This window comes from Gracilinanus agilis, chromosome 5 (assembly GCF_016433145.1).
Source record: "Gracilinanus agilis isolate LMUSP501 chromosome 5, AgileGrace, whole genome shotgun sequence".
NCBI lineage: Eukaryota > Metazoa > Chordata > Mammalia > Didelphimorphia > Didelphidae > Gracilinanus > Gracilinanus agilis.
In genome coordinates this window covers 313,158,622-313,182,249 of record NC_058134.1, presented here as the reverse complement: position 1 = coordinate 313,182,249, position 23,628 = coordinate 313,158,622, and the positions used below count along the sequence as shown (strand labels likewise).

The 23,628-nt window shown below is 37.2% G+C and overlaps 1 long non-coding RNA gene across 1 annotated transcript; it reads right to left on the bottom strand.

The window, feature by feature from the left end:
* Nucleotides 1-317: 317 nt before the first annotated feature.
* On the bottom strand, nucleotides 318-22,946 carry LOC123249316. Its single transcript, XR_006506373.1, has 3 exons — nucleotides 22,759-22,946; nucleotides 15,193-15,254; nucleotides 318-573 (listed from the first exon to the last, which is right to left on the bottom strand). It is a non-coding gene; the product is annotated as an uncharacterized LOC123249316 (long non-coding RNA).
* Nucleotides 22,947-23,628: the final 682 nt, after the last annotated feature.

Below are 23,628 nucleotides of genomic sequence, written 5' to 3'. Positions count from 1 at the left end.
TTAAAACTGCTTGCTTTAGAAAAAGTTGAGTAGAAATAATTTTAAGTCTATTTAGGTAAATTTGTCTGGGCCTATAAAGAAACAGAACATTAATTTTTTTTTGGGGGGGGGCTCAGATTCATGTAGGAAGTTCACCATCAAGACACTCCCTTTATTGAGATTGGTCCCTGCTGCTCTACAACTTCCAGAATAGAAGAACAAACTGAAGGTAAAAGAAATAGAGAGTTTTAATTTCATTCTTAAAGAAAAAAAGCCTGAAGTTAATGTACAATGTATCAGAATCCAGATTTTCAAAACCAAATGAACTTACTGTTAAATACTCCATTTATTTTTTTATCACTTTAAATGATGGTGCACAGGTGCTAAACTTTCCTTGGAAGAAGAAATGCTCATTTTTGGCATTTCTTCCCCAGAGATTTTATTCCCCTCATTTTGAGTGTGCTGATTATTCTTTACAGAAAATACCAGCTCATTAACTTAGCCAACCAATTTATCTTCAGTTAATTTATTTCTACTTTCTCATTCCAGTGTTTCCATTTCATTGTGCTGAGGCTTGTTCTTTTCCTCTTCAACCTAAAAGGAAAGCATAGTACTTGGTATAATTATTTTATTTTTAAAAATATGTATTTATTTAAGTACAAGTATAAGATCTGTGATTTAACTAAAACCCATAGCTCCTAGAAAACTCTCTACCATTGCTGGTCAGTATCTTCTTAGCCACTTTTTGTGGGAAGCCAATAAGAGAATAGATAAAAATCTGAGACTCCTCTTTTGACCCCTTTTGTGATTCTTGTGATTTCTTAGTGAAAAGTATTGTGGCCTTATTGAAAAGCTTTACATTCCTAGCAAACCTGAATTTAAAGGGTTAACAATGTTCCCCTTTAACCAGGAATGCTGCTGCCAAGGCCAAAATCTTAGTGGGGGCAATTCAACCCTGAGAGGGATACTCCCCAACTTGGCTTCCTGATAAGAAGCCAGTCAAAATTCAGCCTTGGCCTTGGTCTATTCTGAAGCCAATGTTTTGTGTTTTGATGTGACATAATTTGTAACTTCTACGCATCTGCAAAGTTTCAGGGGGGTTCTTTTGTGTGAAATGAGTCTTGAAATATATATATATATAATAAACTCCATGCTCCTGGAACCAGAGCTGGAAGCATGAGGTAAAAGACAACTACCGTGTCCTTATCTCCTTATCAACTAAACTGTCCTTATCAGATTATCAGAAATAATAAAGAGATCAGGACAACTTTTGGTTGCAGAGTTGCCTATAACAATGAAATGTTAAATTATTTGTTCATTATATCAGTAGCATTACTGGAAACTAGATTTTCCTTTCTCACTATCCATTACACTTTGATAGCTCCTATTTTCTGAAATATACACCCAAATACCTATATTATTCTCATTTTTTAACTTTAGAAAGAAAAACTTTAGTAAATTTTTTAGAAATGTTGTTTAAAGTAGAAAAAAAATGCTTCAACTTTTAAAAGTGGCTTGATTTCTACCTCATTTTGTTTTCTCATCTCCTTTTCATGTTGTCAACTTTCCCCTTTAACAAGCTGACATAAGCAAAGACATACAATGTCACATTCACATTCATTTTCTAACTTTTCCCCCATGATCCCTAATGGAACCTATTAGACAAAGGTAGGAATTGCAATAATTAGATTTCCTTATTTTCCTTTTTTAATTAACTAACTAATTAATTTAATTTAGAATAATTTTCCATGTTTACATCATTCGTGAGGAGGCAAATAAAAAATTAATTGGAAATTAAATTATGTAATTCTCCAAAACCGGTTGGTTAAAGAATAAATCATAGAAACAATTAATGATTTCAATGAAGAGAATGACGAGGAGACATCATATCAAAATTTTGGGAGTACAGCAAAAGCAGTACTTAAGGGAAAATGTATATCCCCGAGTGTCACTATTAACAAAAAAGGGAAAGAGGAGATTAATGAATTGAGCATGTAACTAAAAAAAAGTAGAAAAAGAACAAATTTAAAACCCTCAGATAAAGACCAAATAGGATTTTAGATGTGGATATAAATTTTTAATGGTTTAAGATTTGAAATGCAAAAAAAAAAAAAAAGAAGTGAGAAATTATAGTTATTTAGACAGAAGAAGACTAATTCAGTTCAGAAGACTTAAAGTACCTTTTTTCTAGTGTCTCTGGAATATTTTACACTGATGATAGGGGAAAATCAAAATACTTGTTAAAAAGAAACCTGTCAGTTTCTAGGTTGCATGAGAGAAGTAAAGAGGTAGTGAATTTTGTCATCCCATGACTATCATTTATTTTGCTTACTTATAATAATAAAGATTGGAATGTCATAAACTGAGCATATAATAATCCACCTCTGGAAAATTCAGAATGCTTACTCCATATGCTTTTTCCATACTTTTTTACTTGCTTCTTTTTTTTAAGAGGCAGCTGTGGTTCACAATGCTTCTGGGAAACAGTATTTTTCACTTGAGTTACAAAGCTAAATCTAGGCCCATGACCCAGTTTCTGTTACAGGTATGGTAATTTCATCTTTTTTTAAAGGAAACTTTCCAAATTCTAAAGATCCCGAGTGACATTTTGTAAGTGGCATTGATTGGCAAGGATAATTCCCATCAAAATACAAATGATTGGAACTTCTAGAATTCACATTTTCCTGAGTACTAGGAGAATCCCAATTTGAAACATTAGAAAAAATGCAAAAATCTTAAACAGAATACAAGCAAAAAGACTTCAGAAAGTGATCACCAGGGATATTCATTATGATCAGGTGGATTTTATACCGGTAATTCAAGGATGGTTCAACATTGGGAAAACCATCCACAGAATTGACCATATCAACAAGAAAACCAACAAAAAACATATCATTATCTCAATAGATGTTGAAAAAGGCTTTGGCAAAATACAACACTCATCCCTACTGAAAACAATAGCATGTTTAGGAATAGAAGGGTCTTTTTTAAATTAATGGTATATATCTAAAACCATCCACAAACATCATCTGCAATGGCGATAAATTAGAAGCCTTCCCAATAAGAGCAGGAGTGAAAGGATGCCCATTGTCACCTCTATTATTTAACATTGTACTGGAAACACTAGCAGTAGCAATTAGAGAAGAAAAGGAAATTGAAGGTATTAAAACTTGCAATTAGGAGACCTAGCTATCACTCTTTGCAGATGATATAATGGTCTACTTAAAAAATCCTAGAAAATAAACTAAAAAGTTAGTGGAAATAATCAATCATTTTAGCAAAGTTGCAGCATACAAAATAAATGCACATAAATCATCAGCATTTCTATACATCTCCAATACATCACAGCAGAAAGAGTTAGAAAGAGAAATTCCATGTAAAATCACCCTAGACAATATAAAATATTTAGGAATCTATCTGCCAAGACAAACCCAGGAATTATAGGAACACAACTACGAAACCCTTTCCACACAAATAAAACTAGATCTAAACAATTGGAAAAACATTGAGTATTCAAGGGTAGGACGAGCTATAGTAATAAAAATGAGCATCCTACCCAAATTAATTTACCTATTTAGTGCTTTACCTATCAAACTGCCAAACAACTCTTTTACTGAATTAGAAAAAAAACTATAACAAAGTTCATTTGGAAGAACAAAAGATCAAGAATATCAAGGGAAATAATAAAAAAAACATGAAGGAAGGTGGCCTAGCAGTACCAGATATTAAATTATTTTATAAAGCAACAATCATCAAAACAATATTGTAGGGGCAGCTGGGTAGCTCAGTGGAGTGAGAGTCAGGCCTAGAGACAGGAGGTCCTAGGTTCAAACCCGGCCTCAGCCACTTCCCAGCTGTGTGACCCTGGGCAAGTCACTTGACCCCCATTGCCCACCCTTACCACTCTTCCACCTATGAGACAATACACCGAAGTACAAGGGTTTAAAAAAAAAACAATATTGTACTGCCTAAGAGACAGAAGGGAGGATCAGTGGAATAGACTAGAGGTAAGCAACCTCAGCAAGACAGTTTCCCATAAACCCAAAGAACCCAGCTTTTGGGACAAAAACTCACTATTTGACAAAAACTGCTGGGAAAATTGGAAAACAATATGGGAGAGATTGGGTCTAGAGCAACAATTCACATCCTATACCAAGATAAACTCAGAATGGGTGAATGACTTGAATATAAAGAAGGAAAGTATAGGTAAATTGGGTGAGCACAGAATACTTGTCAGATCTATGGGAAGGGAAAGATTTTATTTTTTATTCATTCATTTATTTATTTGTTGGAATTTAAGCATTTATTAATATTTATTTTTTGAAAAGTTAACATGGTTACATAATTCATGCTCTTACTTTCCCCTTCACCCCTCAGCTCCCCTCTCCCCTCCATGGCAGATGTGTATTTCCACTGGTTTTAGCATGTGTCATTGATCAAGACATATTTCCAAGTTGTTGATAGTTGCATTGGTGTGGTAGTTTTGAGTCTACATCCACAATCATGTCCACCTCCACCCATGTGTTCAAGCAGCTGTTTTTCTTCTGTTTCCACTCCTGCAGTTCTTCCTCTGAATGTGAGTAGCGTTCTTTTCCATAAATCCCTCAGAATTGTCCTGAGTCATTGCACTGCTGTTAGTACAGAAGTCCATTACATTCTATTTTACCACAGTGTATTGGTCTCTGTGTACAATGTTTTTCGGGCTCTGCTCCTTTCACTCTGCATCAATTCCTGGAGGTTGTTCCAGTTCACATGGAATTCCTCCAATTTATTATTCCTTTGAGCACAATAGTATTCCATCATCAGCGTATACCACAATTTGTTCAGCCATTCCCCAACTGAAGGGCATACCCTCATTTTCCAGTTTTTTGCCACCACAAAAAGCGCAGCTATAAATATTTTCATACAAGTCTGTTTATCTATGATCTCTTTGGGGTACAAACCCAACAATGGTATGGCTGGATCAAAGGGCAGGCATTCTTTTATAGCCCTTTGAGCATAGTTCCAAATTCCCATCCAGAATGGTTGGATCAGTTCCCAACTCCGCCAGCAATGCATTAATGTCCCAGTTTTGCCACATCCCCTCCAACATTCACTACTCTACCCTTCTTTCATTTTAGCCAATCTGCTAGGTGTGAGGTGATACCTCAGAGTTGTTTTGATTTGCATTTCTCTAATTATTTGAGATTTAGAACACTTTCTCATGTGCTTATTGATACTTTTGATTTCTTTATCTGAAAATTGCCTATTCATGTCCCTTGCCCATTTATCAATTGGGGAATGGCTTGCTTATTTATACAATTGGTTTAACTCCTTGTATATTTGAGGAATTAGACCCCGTCAGAGTTTTTTGTTATAAAGATTTTTTCCCAATTTGTTGTTTCCCTTCTGATTTTGGCTACATTGTTTTTGTTTTTACAATAGCTTTTTAGTTTGATGTAATCAAAATCATTTATTTTACATTTTGTAATTTTCTCTAACTCTTGCTTGGTTTTAAAATCTTTCCTTTCCCAGAGATCTGACAAGTGAACTACTCTATGTTCACTTAACTTATTTATAGTTTCTCTCTTTATATTCAAGTCATTCACCCATTCTGAATTTATCTTGGTGTAGGGTGTGAGATGTTGATCTAAACCTATTCTCTCCCATATTGTTTTCCAAATTTCCCAGCAGTTTTTGTCAAATAGTGGATTTTTGTCCCAAAAGTTGGGCTCTTTGGGTTTATCATGCCCTGTCTTGCTGATGTCACTCACCCCAAGTCTATTCCACTGATCCTCCCTTCTGTCTCTTAGCTAGTACCATACTGTTTTGATGACCACTGCTTTATAGTACAGTTGAATATCTGGTACTGCTAGGCCCCAGAAGGGAAAGATTTTAAAACCAAGCGAGTTAGAAAATAAGACACAAAATGTAAAACAAAAAATTTTGACTACATTAAACTAAAAAGTTTTTGTACAAACAAAACCAATGCTACCAAAATTAGAAAAGAAGCAACAAATTGGGAAAAAAAATCTTCACAACAAAAAACTCAGACAAAGGTCTAATTACTCAAATATACAAGGAGCTAAATCAATTGTACAAAAAATCAAGCCATCTCCCAATTGATAAATGGGCAAGAGATATGAGTAGGCAATTTTCAGATAAAGAAATCATGAGAAAGTGTTCTATATCTCTAATAATTAGAGAGATGCAAATCAAAACAACTCTGAGGTATCACCTCACACCTAGCAGATTGGCTAAAATGGCAACAAGGGAGAGTAGTGAATGTTGGAGGAGATGTGGCAAAATTGGGATATAAATGCATTGCTGGTGGAGTTGGGAACTGATCCAACCATTCTGGATGGCAATTTGGAACTATGCTCAAAGGACTTCAAAAGACTATCTGCTTTTTGATCCAGCCATAGCACTGCTTGGATTATACCCCAAAGAAATAATAAGGAAAAAGACTTGTACAAAAATATTTATTGCCATGCTCTTTGTGGTGGCAAAACATTGGAAACTGAGAGAATGTCCTTCGATTGGGGAATGGCTGAACAAATTGTGGTAGATGCTGGTGATGGAATACTATTGTGCTCAAAGGAATAAAGAACTGGAGGAACTCTACGTGAACTGAAATGACCTCTGGGAATTGATGCAGAGTGAAAGTTGCAGATCCAGGAGACAATTGTACACAAAGACTGATACACTGTGGCACCAATCAAACATAAAGGACTTCTCTACTAGCAGCAATATAAGGATCCAGAGCAAGGCTGAGGGACTTATGAGGAAGAAAACTAACCACACTCAGAGGAAGAACTGTGGGAGGAGAAAGACAGAAGAAAAATATGCTTGAACACATGGGTTGATGGGGATATTATTGGGGATGTAGACACTAAACAATGACTCTAGTCCAGCTATCAATAACATGGAATTAGGTCTTGATCAATGATACATGTAAAATGCAGTGGAATTGTGCATCAGCTAAGGGAGGTTAGTGGGGTTTGAGGGAGAGGGAAAGAACATGCAATATGTAACTGTGGGGAAAATATTCAAAATAAAAATTAAAAATAATAAAATAAAAGAATCCATAGGGGGCAGCTGGGTGGTTTAGTGGTCTGAGAGCCAGGCCTAGAGATGGGAGGTCCTGTGTTCAAATCTGGCCCGAGACACTTCCTAGTTGTGTGACCCTGGGCAAGTCACTTGACCCCCATTGCCGCCTAGCCCTTACCACTTTTCTGCCTTGGAGCCAATACACAATATTGACTCCAAGACAAAAGGTAAGGGTTTACATTTTTAAAAAAAGAATCCATAGATAATCCTCTATATTAAATCCTCAAATGACAACCCCCAGGAATGTAATTGCCAAAATCAAGAGCTTCCAAGCTAAGGAGAAAATATTACAAGAAGCCAGAAAGAGAAGGCCAGAAATAAATGGAAAATGTTATGTCCAAATACAAAATTCAAGAGAAACATGAAAATGTAAATGAGAAAGAGAGACGGAACATTTTTTTTTCTTTTTTTAAGGACTTCAATAAGGTCAAATTGTTTATATTCCTACATGGAAAAATGTTATTTGGAACTGTGAAATATTCTATTCACCTTTGTAATAGTTAGAAGAATTATTCACAGGTAGAGGTTGGGGTACTAAGTGGTGTAAGATGATATGTATACAAAGAAAAAGTGGGGAATAGAAGATAGCAGCAACAGAAACTTGAAGGAATAAGAAAAACTGGATAATCTATAATACATGAAGAGGCACATGGGAGGGGGAGGGGAAGAATACTTGTATCAGAAGAACAGGAAGAGTGCTAATAGGTAATACTTAAATCTTACTCTCAGTGGAATCAATTCTGAAAAGGAAGAACATCTAGATACATTGGGTTATCAAAATCTATCTTACCCTACATGAAGGTTGAGAAGGAAAAACCAAGGTGGGGAGTGGTGTGCGTAGTGGAAAAGGGAAGGAAAAGAAGGGGGGAAGGAATTTAATAGATCCTAAAGAAAAATAAGAGGGGAATAAGAAGGGAGATGGTTGGGAAGGGAAGTAAAATAAGGGTGGGGATTAGGGGGACTGATTAAAAGAAAAACACTGGTGTAGAAGGAAATGGTGAAAGAAGAAAGGGCAGGACTGAGAGTGGAAATCAAAATGATGGGGAAAATACAGATAGTGAGCATAACTCTGAATGGGAATGAAATGAATTCACCCATAAAACAAAAGCAAATACTAGAGCAGATTAGAAACCAAGATCCCACCATATGTTGTCTACAAGAAACACACATGGGGCAGGTAGACACACACAGGGTAAAGATAAAAGGCTGGAACAAAATCTTTTGGGCTTCAACTGAGAAAAAGAGGGAAGGAATCACAATCATGATATCTGAGAAAGCCAAAGTAAAAATAGATCTGATTAAATGAGATAGAGAAGGTAATTACATCCAGATAAAAGGCAGTATAGACACTGAGGAAATAGCAGTACTTAACATGTATGCACCAAATGGTATAGCATTCAAATTTTTAAAGGAGAAACTATTGGAGATCAAGGAGGAAATAGGTAGAAAAACTATACTAGTGGGAGAACTGAACCTACCTCTATCAAATCTAGATAAATCAAACCAAAAAATAAATGAGAAAGAGGTAAGAGATGTGAATGAATACTTAGAAAAATTCAGATTAATAGATATATGGAGAAAAATATATTGGGACAATAAGGAATACAACTTTTCAGTAGCACATTCACAAAAACTGACCATGTGCTAGGGCACAAAAAATATGGCAAAAAAATGCAAAAGGACAGAAATAATAAATGCAACCTTTTCAGATCATAATGCAATAAAAATAATTAATAAGGGTACATGTAGAAGGAAGTCAAAACTTAATTGAGCAAGGAATAATAATTCCATGGAAATCAGAACATAATACCCCTATTTTACTTGTTCAAAAGTCAAAAATAGGCCAAAATGGAAAAGCCCAATATCGATTTCTCCAAGATTTAAGGGCTATATATAATCATGTCATAAAAAGGCATCCTGTGATTTCAAACCCAAACACAATAATTTCCTCTATTTCCAGTATAACCACTTGCTTTACTTTGTGTTCAGCTTTTTTTATTCTTATTTATGAGGATTTCAGAAATATATTTACCTTTACCTGGAAAGGTTCCCAGTGGACTTGAGCTCATTTGCCTCAATGGTATGTGGAGAGCCCCACCCTGTTTGCACACATTTTGAGCCAAGCTACAGATAATATTAAATTTAAAAACAGTAAATTAAATATGTGGATGATTTGCTCTTGGCCTCACCAAATGCCAAAGCATGCCAAGAAAATAGTAAACATCTTTTAGAATTACATAAAAGAGGCCACAAAAACTCAAAGGAAAAGGTTCAGTGTTGTCTCCCCAAAGTGAAATATTTAGGATTCATTCTAACTGCTAGTGCCTATTCTATTTCTCCTAAGTACATTGAAAATATTCAAAAATTGACTGCTCATACTACTACTAAAAACAGGAGTAACAGGGTTTTGTAGACAGTGGATCACTTGCTATGGGAAAATTACTAAGCCCCTTATAGCACTAACAAGACATTCAGTCCCTGAACTGCTTAAATTAGAGGCGGAATACCCGTCAGCTCTGTCAAATCTAAAACTGGCTATATTGTCTGCCCCTGCTTGGCATCCCAGATGACAACAAGCCATTTACTTTGTATGTACATGAGTGGAGAGGGGTAGCTTCAGGTGTTTTAACTCAAACTTTTGGACCTTCTCAGCATCCAGTTACTTATTATCTGGCCCAGCTAGACCCAGTAGTTTCAGGAGCACCACCTTGCTTTAGAGGTGTAGCTGCCACAGCTTTATTAGTAACAAAAAGCTGTTGATCTAGTATTGGAATGCCCATTAACAATCATGTGCCCACATGATGTAGAAGCATTGATGATAAGGCATAGAACACTGGTATTTTTGGATTAAAGAATTACAAGGTATGAAATAACATTATTAAATAATGAAAATATTACTTTTAAATGTTGTACAACTCTTAATCCTTCAACCTTGCTTCCAGATTTACCAGTCTCAGGAGAACCGTTACACAATTGTGAAACATTAGTAGTCTATCCATGGCTTAAAATCTCGAAGATAATCTCCTGGACACTCCTTTAGACAATCCAGATCTAGTTTTATTTACTAATGGTTCTTCTTTTACGAGGGATGGCATACACTACACCAGAGCTGCTGTAGTCACAGAATTTGTCACTCTGGTCAATTTCAAGGTCCTCAAATATAAGTGCTCAAGGTACAGAACTTATAACCCTAAAACATGCATGTATAATCTCCAAAGATGAAAAAGCAACAATTTATACAGATTCTAGATATGAATTTGGAATCTGTCATTTAGTGGGTATGTTATGGATTCAGTGAGGATTTTTAACCTCAGCTAGAAAATCTGTAGCTAATGTAAAAATTATTAATGAAGTTCTTTCTGCTCTCCAGCTACCTAAAGCCCTAGCTATAATTCATTGCTCTGCCCATACAGGTGACATTGACCCTGTCTCTAGAGGAAATGTCTGGGCAGATACTGCTGCAAAGCTAGTGACTGTAGAAGGGCCTGGATTAATTTTCACATTAATAACCATGGATTACTTAAATTTATCACCTTCCTATAATAAAAAGGAAGTGGAAAAATGGAAGCAAAAATTTAAAGCAAAACAGATAAATGGAGTATGGGTGTCCTCTGAAGGAAAACCCCTGCTTCCTAGACGTTTTTATAAATAAATTTGCTAATCCATGCAAAAAATGGCTATTTCGGTACCCAGGGCACCATGGACTCTGTTAAAGGAGTATGGATAGCTCCTGGTGTAACTACTACAGCCTCTAAAGTGTGTACAGCCTGCCCTACCTGTCAAGCATATAATCAACATGCCTTTCATGGAAAAACTTTTGGTGGGAGTTCTCTGACTTACATACCTTTTGAGCACCTGCAAATTGATTTCATAACAATGTCAAAGGCTGGACATGTTAAAATTTGTCTAGTCATAGTGGATCAATTGACCAGATGGCCTGAAGCACTTCCTACTGCCTGAGCCACAGCAGCTTTTGTTGCCAAGGTGCTCTTGAAATAAAGTTTTCCTCGCTTTGGCCTGCCTGTACATATTGATTCAGAAAGGGGAACTCGTTTTACCAATTCAGTTTTTTTATCTCAGTTATATTCTTGTTTGGGCACAACTCCCAAATTCCATGAGCTCAGACCAAGTTGAAAGGATGAACAGAGAACTTAAAACTACGATTGGCAAATTATGTACTGAGACACATTTAAAATGGCCTAGGAGATACGAGGCCATATGAGATGCTTTTTGGACATCCCACTATACAGGCTAAGTATTTTTCTCCTGCATATACGTCTCTATTAGGGAGAGATACCTCTATTGCTTCCTATATACAGGAATTGAAGCACAAACTTCATGAACTCCATGAATCCAGAGCTGCAGTACAAGCAGGACCAATAGATTTTTCATTTCATGACCTGAACCCAGGAGTCAAGGTGTATATTGTAAGAATGAAAATTTAGGTATTTATAAATAGATATTAAAATATGTGGCCGCCAGGAATCAACAAGTTAGGTTGATTCCGTAATTAAATCAGACCCAAGTCAGCATCGGGTTGAAGAGTTTATTTACAGTCTGGTAGGTTAAAAAGTAGGAATAAAGAGAAAAAGGAGAGAGGCTGGTCCAGGCCAAAGACCTGGACGGAGAGAGAAGAAGGTTATAAAGCTTAATAATGAAGCTGTAAGCCACAGGGCCCAACAGCCAGATAGGCAGAGTTTAGAATTGGCCCAGCTAGGCCAAGGAAGTCAGCCTAACTTACCCACGTGACAATATAGAGCGTAATCTGTCTGTGGTCTCAGGAGATGCTTCTTCTTCCAGTTTGAGAAGGCAACTGCCCCCCACAGGAAGTTCACTCACTTACTTAAAGAGATAGTGTCTTTCATCACTTCCTGTGGTCCACCTCTAATTCAAATGGACAAATGGCAGTTTCTACATTGATTTGGACTGCCCAAAGGGCAGTCCCTTATTCTTGATTTGTTACTTATTGTCACGTGTGGGTAACTCGTCTCCCCTCCCCACTAAGGGAGGTGAGAGTGACATCATTAGCACGCCTGGGTTGAGTAGATTTTTGACTATTAATGGGATCGAGCTAATTCTATTTACACAATATAAACAACTTCCAGCATCCTGGAGCAACTCAGCATTCCTGGGAAGGGCCATTTCAAATATTGTTAACCACTTCAACAGCTATAAAAATTGGAGAAAAGGACTCTTGGATTCATTGCTCACATGTAAAGAGAGCATCTTCTATTGAAACTGATTGACTATATCCTCTCACAAGCATTGGAGATAAAAGTCCATAGACAAGTGGACACTGTTTTTGGGAACACTTTGAATTCCTGAATTTTTATTTTATTATTGCCTTTCTTTTTATTTAAATGATTTCCCCCTCTTATTTTTTGTTCTTAATGTACATATAAACAATATCTTTTTTGATTCTGCAGTAATATAAGTTTATATTTGTTCTAATATTAATTCATACCCAAAAACCTTAGACTATGAAACCTAACATTTATTGATAAATGTTATGGGACTATGATTAACGTTTGTGTCTGATTCCAGGAGAAGGGAACAAAAGAGCCATTATATAGTGCCAGGAATCACAAGGTCAAGGAGACCAATCAATCCCAATGGGATTGATGAGAATCTTCACAGTACCTAGAAGCACAAGGTCAAAAAAGACCAAACCAATCCAGGTAGAATTGTTGAACTTCTATGCCAATATGAAAGGACTTGAACCTAGTGTGAGACTCAAGGTTGTGATGCTTGACATATGTTAAGATGCAGGACTCCTTGTTCTACACTCTTTGTGAAATACTTTCTATCAAGTACTAATAATTGACTATTCTGGCTCCTCTATCCCTGAGAGAGAAGATAAAATCAGACTAGGGAATGAAGCTTCCCTTTTACATAAAATCTAGACCTTTTTTCTCTTTTATAGTATGGCAAATTCCTGTAGTCGTGGCTGCCAATGGGCAAGTGCAATATTAGTGCATTTTGTCCTACAGACTTGTGGGACAGAAATTGCTTTAACTGGACCCTAATATGAGGGCCTGTTATGAATTTATTATTTATTCAGAAATTTTTATATACATAGACTTTTGAAATTTTTATTCTGATTTTGAATTTTTATTTCTCCCAAAGTTTAATTTTTCTTCTATTTTTTCTTTTTGTGTTTTTTATTTCCCTTTGATAATTGACTTATATAGCCCATAACTCAACATTGCATTCTGAGCTGATCTGGGTGTTGATCGACACCCTCTTCAGAGGGGGGTTGTATATATTATCCTAAAATCCAAGATTTAAAATTTTGTTCAAAAATTTTTTCGGGAAAAGAAGCTTGCTAATTTCTTGAATCCCAAAAATGAACTATTTGAAAAAAAGATGGCTGCAGAAACTTACACAGCATCAAGGAGATCCAGAATGAACTTTGGTGTACAATTGATTGAACTGAAGGGGGTTGAATGCATTTATTTTGAATGTAAACTTTTATGCCAAAGAGGACTGCCCCTAATTGGCTTTTTGTCAATGCACCTAGCAAAACATTGGTTTTGCTCTCTCTCTCTCTTCTATTTCCTTCTTATCTCTAACTATTGTAGTTAGAAGATTTTAGGGATTCAAGATAATTATGTCAAGTGATCAATTGGGGAGTCTCATATCCAAATGATCACTGGGGGGATTGTGAAGATGAGATTAACTCTACCCTGCCCATTTTAAAAAAAATTTTTTTAAACCCTTAACTTCTGTGTATTGACTTATAGGTGGAAGAGTGGTAAGGGTAGGCAATGGGGGTCAAGTGACTTGCCCAGGGTCACACAGCTGGGAAGTGTCTGAGGCTGGACTTGAACCTAGGACCTCCTGTCTCTAGGCCTGGCTCTCAATCCACTGAGCTACCCAGCTGCCCCAACCCTGCCCATTTTTAGATTTAATCACCAGAAGTATAAATACCTCAATTATCCTCAAGAGGGGGAGGTCTGTAACCCACAAGTGTGTGAAAGTGGGTGATGAATCAGAATTGACTAACTGCCCCCTAGGCAGTCCTAAGCAAAGCTTTAGTAGTAATTGGTACACATAAAATGGGAGGAAGGCACAGGAAGTGATGAAAAGAATGGTCTTTATAAATTGCAAGAACTTCCTGGGAAGCTATCTTTCTCCTTGAACTGGACCTTGGAGGAGCTCTGACTGAGAACCTTGGATTGCTTTATATTTCTCCTCAGAATTATCAAGTGGGAGAGTGATAAAACATTATCACTGCTCCAGTATATCTATCATGATCACAAAGAGGGTTCCTAAAATAAAAATGATCAAAATATTTCTGTCCTGCATGAGGAGGTACAATGGCTCCTTTACAACAGAGTAATTCATGTTCCCTATGAGAGGCCCTTTGCCAAAGCTTGTTCTGTAAAGTCCTCACATCTTTACTTCTTTCTGTCTGGCCTCATTCAGGGAATCTTTGCCTTCCTCCTGTCCATCAAAACTTGACCTTTTCATGAGGCCCTAATTATGGCCTCCTCCCTCGACATCTGTCTGGATTCAGCATCACTGATGCTGCCATTTCCCTTTGATTGCCTCCTCTTGTGCATACAAGCTGTGTAGTCATTTGATTGTAGGGGAGCATGAAATCCTCTTAGATGTACCTCTATCCCAGCTCATCCCTTAGAGGAACTTTTGTGTTGGAGGGAGGCAGCTCCGGTACTCAGCCTTTGCCTAAAGCCACTTGTACCTGACTGAAATATTTGTGGATTCCTGCCACAGCCCACAACCCAATGGCATTCACTCCCTGAGTGACTGAGTGACTAATGAATGAAGGAATGCAGTAGTGACTGGCCTTAGGAAGGTGGTGTGGCATAGAAGGGGAGAGTGGGATGGGCACAGCCTGAAAGCTCGGGCTGCAGGACTCTCTTCTTGGCTCCATTCCTAACAAGTTGTGAGGCTGGGGGTAAGTAACTAAGCCTCTGTGGTGTTCATATTTCTCAGGTGTTAACAAGCAGTTAGACCAGAGGATATTCATGCCCCTTCTAGCTCTGAAACATGCACTTCTGAGACCACACAGCTATTGGCAATACTGGATAAAGGAGTCCATCTGAAATGTAATTTTTGCAGTCACACTCCATATTGACGTTTCAAAATAATAGAAAGTACCTCTGAGTCCCAAGCTGATTCTGCATCTTCCTCCACTTCCCATGTCAATGCTGACATCATGTCTGCCAAACAGAAATGAAAAAAAATCACATTATTAATTAAGATACATGCTGTTGGGGACATGAAAACTTCAACTATAGATCTAGTTATAACAACTTCAGCAGAAACTACATGATTATGTAGAAAAGCATTTCAGGAGAAGAAACCAATGAATTGAGTGATATTTGGATTCAGGGATTATGGGTAAAGAAGGGTATTCAAAGAAAGATGTTTGGGGCTAAGTGGAAATTTTATATGAGACTACATAACAAAAACTGTTTTTCTAAGACACATTATCATGAGAAAAAAGAATTTACAAAAAGAATGTTATTATTCAATATACTTCAGTTAGATCAAAACACATCAAATTTCAAGGTTTAAGCATATTTTGCTGATTGAATGGGTAGCATGCCATGGTGGAGACAGGGCCTCGGTTCAGGTCCTAATTCAGATAGATTGCTATGTGACCAGGGCCAGACATGGAACTTTGTGGTGACCCAGGCAGCTCCATAAGAATATAAATATAGAATGGTTGCCAGTCTGCATTGGTAGACATTTCCTCATTGGGAATTTCCTACAGTGACAGAATCACAAGTCCTATCAAAACAATAATTTACCTTTTCTAACAGCACACTTCTGTGAGGTGCTATGAGCTTCAAGTTCACTGGGAGAATTTGGAGTTTCATGTCTTTGTTCTCTAGAGGCATTATCGACCATTAACGCACCATCTTTCTTTTGTTTCTCTTCTCTGTCCATTAATTCTTCCTACATTTAATTAGAATGAAATGTGCAATGTCCTCAAAGATCTTTCTTTAAACTATTGCTAGCATACATAGCCCAAACATGTCTTAACATGTTATATCTGCCACATGTTGATGCTTCTAACCAGCACATTGTACAAAGAATTATTTTGGGCATGTGCTTTATTGAAAAACTCTTTTCCATAAGGAGAAATATTAATTTTTGTCATTATATAGGCTGATAAGTATTTTAATTCTTCAACAAATTCAAATATAAGGAACTGAAGAAAATGAAATAATAAATAAGTAATTCCTATTCTCACTAATAATCAAATAGAGAAGATCCCACTGATTGGTGTTAGAGGTCATTTACAGGTTAGAGATAGATTTAGGATAAACAGACAAACCAAGCTGAAACCCTGGATGAGACTGAGAACATTCTATCTTTGAATGTACAGAGGGGTTTGTATTCACAGTGTCTTAGCTGGAGTTGGCAGAGAAGGCTTTGCCTAGGAGTTTGGAGAATTTACATCTAACTAACCAAGCCTCTAAGCCTGTGAACAGACCTTGGGATCTCACAAAGAAGAGACTAATCTTCAAGCAAGCCCTAGGTTGAGTGAGTCTATGCCTGTTTGTCGGTGGACAACAAGCAGGAAGCCCTTTTACTCCCTCATGCCAGTTGGATTACTTGCTCTTCAGAAGTGTTCTTGAGTCCAAGCAACACCTGGAGATCATTGTGGACCTGTTGTGTGAGATTCCCCAAAGTCTGTGTCTCACTCCAGTTCAGCCACTGCTGGCTGTCAGGTAGTCTAGAGTAGCCAACTCAACTGCCACCATTCTTTGGCAGTTGGTGACAGACCTGAGAAGTTTGAAATCCTTTCCCTTCAATGCTATCCATAACCCATTAAACTTACTTTTATTAAAACTTCCTTGTTATTCTCTCTCTCAGCCACCAAGAATCAACAGAGATTTTAACTGTTACCCTGGCTTTTGTGACTGTCAGTCATTTGGTTTTTTACCCAAATGAGATACTTCATGTTTCCACTCCCTGTGCCTCTGGTGTTTCTCATTCAATCCCCATTCCCCTGAGTTTCAGTTGTTTACTGCTAACCCTTTCCCCAGTGTTCAGGGCCCCTGTGGGGTTTTCCTTTTGTCATTGGAGGGTACAGTCCTTGTTATAGCCAAAAAGCTTATAGAGATGATATGGCCAAAAAGCTTATAGAAATATTATAGCCAAAAAACTGAAACTCATAACTAACAGCCTGACAGCATCATACCCTGTTAAGCAGGGGGGTTTAGATAACGTCATGCTCAGCTCAAGCAGGGCAGTTATCTCTGACTCACAGTCCCAGGGACACAACTCCTGGCTGACAGTCCCAGGGACACCACTCCTCCCCTAGATGGGACAACCTTGAAGATTCCTAGACAGAACAGCCTTGAAAATTAAGAATCATATCCTGTGGCACCTGGAAACATCCCTACTCCCGCTGTCTAGCTATTAGCTAACCCTAGGACAAAGGCACCTATATCCTAGAAACATATATATTCCCTCCTTTGAATGCACCACTTGGGACTCTTTGCTGAGTTCCCCCAGCGCGCAACTGGCAATAAAGCTTTCTCCTGCTTTCATTGCATTGTCTCGTGTGTTCCTCTGGTGGCCACCCATTTGAACCCTAACATCCTGAACTCTCAAACCTCCATTTAATCAGGGACCTCTGCACAGACAACTCTTCATTTCTCTCCTGGCTGCACTTCTCCCCTATGCCCAAGGAATCTTAAAGGGAAAACCTCATCATCCTTCAAGATTCCATCAGACTTGGTACTCCACCTCATCACTACCCTCTGTCCTCCTGATTGGGAAGAGACACTAATTTCAAACCTTCCATTTAAAGTGAGATCTTGGCACAGACAACTCTTCATTCCTCACTTGACTCCACAATGTGGGATTTAGACTTCTCCACTGTGTCCCAGGACGTGGTACCTTTCCCCTAATCCCCAATTCTTGGTTTTCTTTTATGTTGTATGTTGTCTTCCTCCACTATATGGTGAGCTTCTTGGTGGCAGGGACTGTCTTTTTTCATATTTATATTCCTGGCACTTAGCACATTACCTAGCATAGAGGAGGTACTTCATACATGTCTACTAAGATATATGAACAAATAAATATGGGAGAAAGAAGAGAGTATGAAATGTACTAAGGCAAATGAGCTCTGAAAGTTTAGCAGGATCAATGAAATCTTTATGTAGGTGGCATCATTTGATTTGAGGCTTAAAATATTGGTAGGAGGAAGAATTTCAGAAGACAGAAAAGAGGGCAAAGAGAATATTCTAAACACAGAGAACAATCTAAGTAAAAGTCCTGAGGCAGCTAAACTGAAGACTCATTTAGGAAATGATGGCTAATCTGCTTGATGGAAACATAGACAGATGAAGAAGAAATAGATTTAACTTTAGTTTCATTACAATACTATGTGGGATGAAATTGCGCATTATTCCCCAATATACATTGATTAGTATTAGTAATCATAGATTGGTAACTTCCTATAGAAAATAGTGAAGTTAGATGCCCTCCAGTAGGAGATATCAATCTCTCCCTGTGAAGAGTAAAAGAAATCCCCCTCCCCAAACTGCTTTACAGATATATGTGTGTGTGTGTGTGTGTATGTGTGTGTGTGTATTAGTATAGAATATTTCATATTCTTCTGAAATGTGGCTAAGAAACTATTCCCCTTCCTCCTTTTTCTACTCCCGTGGAAAGAAGTTCAAGAGTGACCTAATTCCTTCGAGAGAAATCTCAAAACTTGTAAGTTACAATCTTGACTACATGTCCCAAGAAATGTTTCAGTCTGAACTGTTGCCATCTGATAAATATTTGGACAGGCCTAAAACCTAAAGACTGCAAGCCTAAGGAATATTCCCATAAGCTTGGAAATGTCAGAAACACTGGAAAAGGATTGAGGAAGATAGAAGGAGGGTAAAATAAGATACAGATGATGGGAAAGTGGAGATAGCATTGTGTTGGATCCCTATAAAATCTGAGTAAACCTAGTAATTGATGCCCACTTTTTCTGAGACCCCAGACTGTGGAGTCTCTCTCTCTCTCTCTCTCTCTCTCTCTCTCTCTCTCTCTCTCTCTCTCTCTCTCTCTCTCTCTCTCTCTCTCTCTCTCTTTCTCTCTCTCTCTGTCTCATCCCACCCCTGTGAGGATACTAGCTATGCCAGGTGAGTATTGTCTCACCCTTGTCCCTCCTCCCCTTGTGAGGATGCCATACAGTATTCTTCACTCTATGCCCTCCCCTTCCCCCCCCCCCATGCCTCTGAATGAACTCTGCCAGCATTAAGTATCCTGCCTGCTCTTTAGAGAAAATTTGGGAGTACGAGCTCCCCCTGAATTTCACTTCAGACAATACTAATATTCTAAATACTTCTAGTAGATTTATTAATAGCATTGTTAGCTTTTCAAATGATTTTTTCAAAAGCTATGAGAAACTAAAATGACTTGTAGATGGGTTACATCAATTAAATTATAAAGTTCACTAGATTGGGGACCAGTTTTGTTTCTTTTTCTGAATTCCTAATGAAACACTTGATCCTAAAAAAGATGATGATGATGATGTTAGTGAGTTACTGAGATTGATTGGGTTCCTCAGTAACCTTCAGTGACCTTTTCAATCTCCCAGACAGTTTTGTAAAAAGCAGGACAGGGATTTATTTTGAAAACAAGGTATAATGAAAGGGAGTGTTTAGGAATAGGGGTTCTGTAACTCTAAGGGGTCCTCACTAGCCTCTCACCTTCTAAAATCCCTCATGGGGTGTCATCTTTATCTTGACCCTCCCTGGGCCCTAACCTGTCTGTCTAGAACCCCAGACCTAACTAGCTAACCTGACTCTACTTAATCCTCCCAGATTGCTTTGTAGGAAGAAAAAGGTCTTCTAGTATCTTTAGGGTGAATCCTTTATGGTAAAGTTCAAGCCTAGTTGGGTCAGGTCAGAGTTAACTTCTGGCCTTCACCAACAAAGACAGTTTTGTTCAGGATAGACGGTCACAGATCTTCTCAGTAGACAGGAACACTTTCAATATCTAGGAACAGTTGATTTTAAAAACAAGGAAGGATTTCTCCCATCAGAAACAACAGAGGTAAAGATACTCAGCTCCAGGGGATAGGAAGCCAAACCTCCTCAGCTTCAGATAGAGGAAGTTCCAGCTCCAGACAGGCCAAGAGACAGGAAGTCCAAGAACCCCCAGTAACCATTGGTGTTCACTCTTTATCCCTTATCTGTGTTCCAGAATCCAGAATTCTTTGGTTCCTAGCATGCAGCTGCTCTCTGCTTGTAAAAACTCTTCTTACTTATTGCAACCCATTTCTCTTCTTTCCTTTTAATACCAATAAGACAGTGATTTGCATATAATATATATTTTACAAATATGCAACAAATTGAAATTAATTAAATTATTAACATTTAGTATTATCCTGGGTCCTATTAAAATATAATGGAGAAACTGGAATTTTTGAAATTACTTCATTTCCCCCACATTTTTATAAAGTCTACAATGCACTGTAGGTTATATAGACTCTGGAAGAGAAATTAAAATTTTAGAAAATACATTTATTAAAAATAGGATAGAATATATAGGATAATACTAAGATTAGCACTCTAGTTGGGATTTAAGGGGTTTTTTTTTTATCAAATTCTGAATTTAACTGTTTTTTTTTTTTTAGTTACTATCTTAAGGATTCAAAGTTAATATGAAGAATTAAGTGAGATAAGCTTAAAATTGGTCACAAAAAAGGAAATTCCATTTCAGAGGTTAAAATTACTAAAATCCAATAGCAATACTTGGGAATAAACTTTTCAGTGTTTTACAAAGTAAAATATTAGGGAGAGCACATGTATATTTTAAATGAGTAAATATTCCTACAACTTGGAATTTTAAAGTTCTTTCCCACCCGCCCTGTAATTTTATTTTTATTGGAAACTTTATTTTTTAGCTTAAGATCAACCCAAAATTCCATTTTCATTAATTTCATACAGTGAAGTAAAATATATGATGGTTATTTGACAGAATAAAAGAAAACATAGTGAATATGACCTAAAACTTTTTTTTTTACATATTCTTCTTCCCTTAATTTACTTATAAGGTGAGGACAACTAAATTTTAGAACTTTAAAATTAAGAGGTAAATGGAATAGGTAAACTTTGAGATTTATCCTAGATCTAAATCTTGTACTTCTGTGAAAAAGTTATTTTTTACATTGAGATAAGTAGCATATAAACATGCACTTATGTCTCATAAATATCAATTAAAACTGGCAGATGAAATTATGTAGGAATGTTCATTATTTGCTTTCTTAAATAATTTTACTTTTATCTTCATTCCTATCATATTTAGTAGTATGAAGAGAGAATCTGTTGATTATTCAAATCCTCTTTTTCCTTCATATTTTCAAAATCTTCACTTTGACTTTCTTTTCATTCCTCTACATATTCCTACATACTCCTACATATTCTGGTTCATATTCCCCATCTATATCATTGTGGTCATCTTCACTGAAGCCTTGTCTTCATCACTTTCTTCTTCTTGTAAAGATGGGATTAATTCTACCAAGCCCATTTTTAGATTTAATCACCAAAAATGTAAACACCCCACTTACACTTGAGTTGGGGAAGTCTATAACCCACCTGTGCAAAAGTGTGTGATAAATCAGAATCGGCTAACTGCCCCCTGGGCAGTCCAAAGCAAAGCTTTAGCACGTAATTGGTACACGTAAAATGGAAGGAATGCGCAGGAAGTGACGCAAAAGAAGCACCTTTAAAAGGGAGTTACAACTTCCTGTGAACACATTTTTTGTAGTTCCGAGACGAAGCTGGAGGTCTCTTTCACCTTGGACTGGATCCTGAAGCAGTTCTGGCTGAGGACTTTGGACTACTTTCTATTTCTCCTTAGAACTACCTTGTGGGTGAGTGAAAAATACTGACCTCTTCCTGGATTTTCTGAAAGGACTATCCTCAGGAGAGCTCTCCCCTCTAGAAGGAGACTTCATGGCTGAAGCCCCTGCTTTATTTATCACCAGTGCCTCCACTCAAGGCTGAGGCCCCTCTGGCTGAGGACAAAGTAGCCCTGCCTGGGTTGAGCTAGGGGCTAAAGGAAAATACTTAGTGTGTTAGGTTAGGTATCTTACTGTATACTCCCTCTGATTTTCTTACTTTCACTCTTTCTAATATTTTGTAAATAAATTACCATAAAAATAATTTGGAATTAATTAAATTCCTGGCAACCAAAACTCTTAAATATTCAGTCCAAATATAATTTTTCCCATTTTACACTCTTCTGAAGCTTCATCTTCATAGTCTGCTAATTGTCCTTCCTCTTGACTACTTCCTTACCCATCTTCTCCCTGATATTTGATATATGGATTATCTGGACCCATCAATGCTTTATGATTTTCAATATTTAAAGTTACATGAATTTTCTTTTGATAGGGTTGTTGAGGACTTCCATTTCTGGAATTCCTTAAAAAAAAACCTTACCTTCCATCTTGGAGTCAATACTGTGAATTGGCTTCAAGGCAGAAGAGTGGTAAGGGCTAGGCAATGAGAGTTAAGTGACTTGCCCAGGGTCACACATCTGGGAAGTGTCTGAGGTCAGATTTGAACCTAGGACCTCCCAACTATAGGTCTGTGAATTCTTATCATCTTCATGAAGTGGTTATATGAGCATCGAAGGAAAGGATAAAGGATAAGCAAATATAGAAAGAAGGATAGGAACCATTGCAAGTATAATTACCTCATTAAAGTCCACAGGGGAAGACATCTTCTGGACAGGTATTAAAAAGGTACCAGGTGAGGGATGGACAGGTTGAAGGGAATACTGGACTTGGGATGAAAGCTGAGGAAGGGAATCTGTGACGTCTTTTTCATTATCTGATTGGTTGTGGCCAAGAAACTTTTTAAGTTCTATATTGACACTGCCACTTTTTTCATCTACTACATTAAAAAAAATAAAGAGTATATGAAAGAATCTATCATTTCAAGGAAATAAACAATACAAAAGAGGAAATCACACAAATAACTTACTGATTCTCCTTATTTGCTGGGAAGTATTTAAAAATTTCTTTAAGTTCAGCTTGGGAGGTTTCTGAAAAAAGAAAGCAACAAACCAATGAGTATAATCAGGATCAATGATTTTCTATGAAATTCTTACATTTAATACTCCCCATTTCTCTGAGGTTTATGATTGTACTATTGTTAATCTGATCGCTGTACAGAAAATAGCACAAAATCTTCTGGTCTAATTAGTCACCAAAACGCCATACTCTAAGAATTATAACTATATTCTTCAGTACTTTGTCATAGCATTGAAAAATATTAGGTTTTAGAAATACTTTGTACCACCTACTTCATTCCTTATAATAAAGACAGTTAGTTAGTCTTTACTTGTTAGTTTTAGCTTCTTTATGCATATTGGATTAGATAAAATTATCCTGAGTTACTTTTTGTTGTTGTTAAAATTAAAGAGAAGAGATTGGTCTCAAGACTGGGGAAACGGGTAATACAGGTGTCAGGCTCACTTTTGCTAGATCTGTTTTCTGTGTTCCCTCACCCTGCTTGACACTGTCAACAGGAAGATATCAAAGATTCTTGTATAGGAATAGAT